This window comes from Primulina tabacum, chromosome 18 (genome assembly GCF_025594145.1).
Source record: "Primulina tabacum isolate GXHZ01 chromosome 18, ASM2559414v2, whole genome shotgun sequence".
NCBI classification, from domain to species: Eukaryota; Viridiplantae; Streptophyta; class Magnoliopsida; order Lamiales; family Gesneriaceae; genus Primulina; species Primulina tabacum.
Window position 1 is genome coordinate 14,544,142 of NC_134567.1, and position 5,897 is coordinate 14,550,038.

Genomic DNA, 5,897 nt, shown 5'->3' on the forward strand with positions numbered 1-5,897 from the left:
CACTTTGCACTAGAAAATGTAAGGTATTTTTCTTTGAGAAGAGTATTGTTTCCTCAACAAGTGAAGAACAAATTTAGTAGAATATTGAAGGAAGAATCATCTAAAATTTCGGCCGTCTAGTGCTTGGAGAGAAGGGGGAAGACTTTTCTTGGTCCTTGAAAAAGTGATAAAGGTGCATGAGCATGCCATGCAATTTTTTAATAAAAAAGAATTCCCCAACTCTTCACATTCCAAGCATGCTTTTGACTTGGGCTTGTAACAATTACAAGGTCCATGGACTTTTATTTTAATGTCCCAAACATATTTGAGACCATTTAACCTTTACTTAATATTTCTCAAGTCCACAAGTTTAATAATTATTTCTAATTGGGCTCTACAAGGCCTAATGTTGTTTAATTAATCCAACACTTGAATTAATTTAATTATTTGGACTCTACTAGGCCCACTAGTGTTTAATTAATTAAACACTTGAATTAATTTAATTTAGTCCATAATAATGTTTATGAAAATCACAATTTTCAAATACATTATTTATTTGGCCAACTTTTAATTTAGGAACACTTCCTCAAATTAAAAGTTATATTCTCCTTATAGAAGTCATACTTCTATTTCTCCTTACGCTTATAAACTCCTTTATAAGCCGTTCAACACATTGAACTATTTTACTTCTCAACGGGATCTTGAAAGCTAACACTTATGTGGCCCTCAATGGTTCATTGATACAACTAGCAGTGGGTTCACATCTCTATGTGATTCAGACTAAACATGTCCGTATACGAGCATACCCCAATTGCTCTATTCTTAATTATCAACTCCTTGATAACAAGAATGTCAGAACTCAAGTCTGATAGTACCTAACCAATCATGTTAAACGCCTAGCAGCATCGCTTACATGATTACCTAGGTATCAAATAATAGTGCCCGCAAGAACCATTCTATTATGGTTAGCGTACAGTACGGTCCCTTCAACTCATATATCCCGACCGATTCGACAACCATTGGTATATCTAGAGTTGTCAATGAATCGATTCTATGTGTCATGTCGTAGTTGCATCGATGGTGTAATCTATGAAACCCATTTCATAATTACCACCATACTCTGATCAGAGATTTCATACTACATACACATGATTTCACATAGGATATCCATACCCGAAGGTAAGAGGTGAATCCCCGTCTACAATGCATCGACTCCTATATGTTTCGACAAAACATCCAACCTTGCCACCTGATGACCCCATGAGAGTCGGTAAACAAGTCAAAGTGTAATGCTAGCACATAGAGTCTCAATGTTGTCCCGGGTCATAAGAACTAATGGTGTACAACCATAAACTAGGACGTTTCCACTCGATAAGTGTGAACACTTGGAAAGTCCTTTATGGAGGGTTGTTCAGTGCACTCTACAAGGAGCACCTATCTGCATGCTCGGACATCACAATGTCCCCTACCAATGAAACATGGTACTCACATCGCAGATACTAGTCTCGAACTCGAGCGGCCTATATCCTTCTTAGCGCTGGCTAAATCGACTAGGAATTGTTTAGAATATACAAGATTCCAAATATGAGTTTCATGATACTCATCATATGAGCATCTCATATTCTTTCTACTATTTGTATATTCAAGGACTTTATCTATGCAACTAGCATGAGTATACAGATAAAGATGTGCCAAAACAATAATTTCAAATATTATTAAAATAAAGATTGTTTATACATAGAGTTTAAACATGAACCCTCGGCCAACACTTGGCTCGACGGGCACCTACTCTAACACTGGTATCTCCAGGTACAGTAAATCATTTATCTGCATTAGTTCTTCAATCTACTTTGATTGATCGAATTTTAAAGGAACAACAACTGGATCTTCAGTTATTAGAGTTGAAGAATAAAAGTGATTTGACAGGAGTTTCCGAGCTTTGTTTGAATAGTACTGGATTTTTGACCTTTCGAGGTAGAATTTGTATTCCAGTAGGGGATGACATTCGGAAAGATGTTCTTATTGAAGCTCATTCAGTGCCTTATTCAGTTCATCCTGGTAGTACCAAAATGTATCAAGATCTTCGACATCTTTATTGGTGGCCAGGTATGAAGAAAGATATCATGTTATTTATTTCTGAATGTCTAACCTGTCAGCAGGTTAAGATTGAGCATCAAAGACCTGCTGGAACTTTGTTATCTCTCCCAATTCCTCAATGGAAGTGGGAACACATTACCATGGACTTCGTAACGGGACTTCCAAGAACACCAAAGGGTTAAAACTCCATCTGGGTGATTGTTGATAGGTTAACCAAGTCGACTCATTTTCTTCCGATCAAAACAACGTTTACCATGAACCAGTATGCTAAAGTTTATGTGGCAGAGATTGTAAGACTTCATGGAATTCCTCTATCAATTGTATCTGACCGTGACCAGAGATTTACTTCTGAATTCTTGAAGAGTTTGCACAGAGCCTTAGGCACCAAGTTGGCTTTTAGCACTGCATATCATCCTCAAAGCGACGGTCAATCCGAAAGAGTAATCCAAATTCTTGAAGATATGTTACGAGCTTGCACGATTGATTTCCCGAAGAGTTGGGATTCTAAGTTGCCTTTAGTGGAATTCACGTATAATAACAGCTATCAGTCTTCAATCGGCATGGCACCCTACAAAGCTTTATATGGAAGAAAGTGCCGATCTCCTTTATATTGGGAAGAAGTAGGTGAAAGGAAGATGTTGGGCCCAGAATTGGTTCAACAGACATCAGATGTTGTGGCTTTGATCAAGAAAGAATGAAGATCGCTCAGTCTAGACAGAAAAGTTACGCTGATGTACGACGACGGCCATTGGCATTCGAGGTTGGTGATCATGTGTTTATTAAAATAGCTCCTCTCAAGGGAGTTATGCGATTTGGAAAGAAAGGTAAACTAAGTGCTCGATACATTGGGCCATTTGAGATTCTTTGATAAGATTGGAGACCGAGCCTATCGTCTTGCATTGCCACCAGACTTGGATCGAATGCACAATGTCTTTCATGTGTCTATGCTACATAAATACCTTCCCAATCCATCTCCTGTCCTTCGGTACGACTCATTGGATCTTTTGCCTAACCTAAGCTACGAGGAAATGCCGGTTCAAATTCTTGATCACAAGGTAAAAGTGCTAAGGAACAAAGAAATTGGACTTGTAAAAATTCTTTCGAGGAATCATGTGTTAGAAGAGGCCACGTGGGAACCGGAAGAGAAGATGAAACATTGTTATCCGTATTTATTTGACGATTAGCAAAGTTCGGGGACGAAATTTTTATAAGGAGGGGAGATTGTAATAGCCCAACCTTTTATCATGTTAATATTTATGGTTTATCATTGTTATGAACATGTTATATGGTTTAATAGTTGAGATTATGTGAAATGGTTATTGGTAATGGTTATTGGTTATGGTGATGTTTATTGAAATGGTAATAGAATGGTTTTTGGAGATATGTTTCATGGTTCATGATTATTAATTGAATGATTAAATAGGGTTATTGTTGGTGTATGTTTATTGTGGTTGGTAGTATTATGTTCATATTTGGTGATGATTATGGAAATGAATGGGTAGAATAGAAAGTTGATCTTGAGTCAAATAGGAAATTGAAGTGGAGAACGGTATGAAAAATGTGGCAGTAGTTGTATTTTTAGTATAATGTTTTGTATATTAATCGAATTGATGTGAGACCACTTTCATTAGAAACATAAGATATAAGGTTATAACTTTCATGTTTCGAGTTTGGTTCAAATCCTTAGAGAAGACGAGCCAAAAGTGGCCCAAATGGTGTCGTGCATATCGTCGTTCCTGGATTGACATATTTTGGTAGAATGAGCATAACCTTTTACTCAGACCTTCAAATGACATGAGACCAATTGAAGATGCAAGAAAACACATAGGGCTACAACGTTCATGTTGACCACTTTTGCAGATTCGGAAGCTAAAAATGAGTTTTTTGACAGAATGTGGCGCGCATATGCACCAGAACTCGCGCATATGCGCCGGTGCTGAAGTTTAATGTTTGGGCAGAAGGGGCACCATGCGCCCGGAAAGTCGCGCATATGCGCCCAACATTCTGTATAAAATATAAAAACACGTTTTTAGGCACTAAAGGATTTATATATTGCATTGGATAGGGCTTTCTACTCATTTTTCCTTCCTTCCATTCTCTTGGATCGTTTCTTACCCTCTTCCTCATAAATCTTCTCTTCTCCAATTCTTCATTACAAGGTCAAGGATTTAGTGAAGTACTTAGCTTCTTCCACTAAAGTTTCAAGCTTCAAGGTAAGAATTCTTTATTATTGAGTTGATAGAGGGTTTAAGAAATGGAAGGAAATTGATAGTTTGATTTAGTTCTTTGATTATTGGAAAGGATTAATGGTTAAATTTATGTCTTTTATTGTAGGATTCCCTTCAAGAACATTTAAGCAATCATTTGTTTGGGTGGGTTGTAAGTAGAAACTTCCTATCAAGTGCTCACATGATTTTTATATGTATCAAGCCATGTTATTGTTAATTAGCTCCTTCCATTGGCTTGTAATTGATATGTATATTGTTAAATATTCATTGTTTAAGGAATTTCATTGAATTCAAGGAGCTAATACACCATTGTGCCTACCAAGTGTTTGTACAAATGCCTCAATGATATTTCTTTTGATTAAAGCCAAGGAATGATAGTAATTCATGCATGTCATTGGCCAATCATATGATTATGAAGTATCTCTCACAGTTTAGATATTTATATCAAAGAGATACTTGCCACAGGTCACAGGTCATAGTACTGTCATTTCCTTCCTTTAATTCATGATATGAGATACCCTTTACATTGATTTGAGACTTATGATTCATTCTTTATTGCCATTGCCATAATGTCATTGCCATAGCCATGTTTTAAGCCAAAGCTATGTATATGTAATTGCTACGTATAGCTTTCTATTTACTGAGTTTTATCTCATTCCAGTTAATGTCATGTGATGCAGGTGATAAGAAGGACTGAAACGGATTGTTCAGGGCAAGAGAAGTCATGTAGAAGGAAATGGGGAAAGGCTTTTTATCATGTCATTTTTCTTTGGGATACAATGAACATGAGAAGTTTTAAAATATCATGTTGTTTGTTAAATGAATCAGGGGAAAAACAAATTAGTATGTTGGCTTGTGGTTATGTGTTGGATGCTATTTTGTGAACGATCATGTATATTAGTATGGATAATGTTTATGATGTAAAGGAAATATTGTTCTTTCCCTTTTAAATGTTAAGGCTTCCCATACGTTAATTAGTTAATTAAAATGTCATGGGAGTGGGGTGTTTCAGATAGTGCCTGCAAGAACCAGTCGATTATGATTAACATACAGTACGGTCCCTTCATCTCATATATCCCGATCGAATCTGCAACCATTGGTTCATCGAGGGTTGCATATTAATTCGATCACTATGTGATAACTATAATAGTGGAATCGTGTGTACTATTGGAGAAATCCTTCTCCAACGTACATCTCATACTCTGGCTAGAGATTCCATACACTATTATTTCATCAGATCACATAGGATATCCACACCCGTAGGTGAGCGGTGAATCCCCGACTACAATGCACTGGCTCCTATATGTGTCGTAACTGTACCCAACCTCGCCACCTGATGACTCTCCTGGAGCCAGTAAATGAGTCAAAGCACAGCCCTAGCATATAGAGCCTCAGTGTTGTCCCGGCTCGTAAGGACTAATGGTATACAATCATAACTACGGACTTATCTTCTCGATGAATGATAACCACTTGGAAAGTTCGAGGGAGGGTTGTTCGGTATAATCATCATATGACTACCCATCTGCATGTTTGGACATCTCAATGCCCTTACCAAGAAACGCTGTACACAACATCACAGATGCTAGTCTCGAG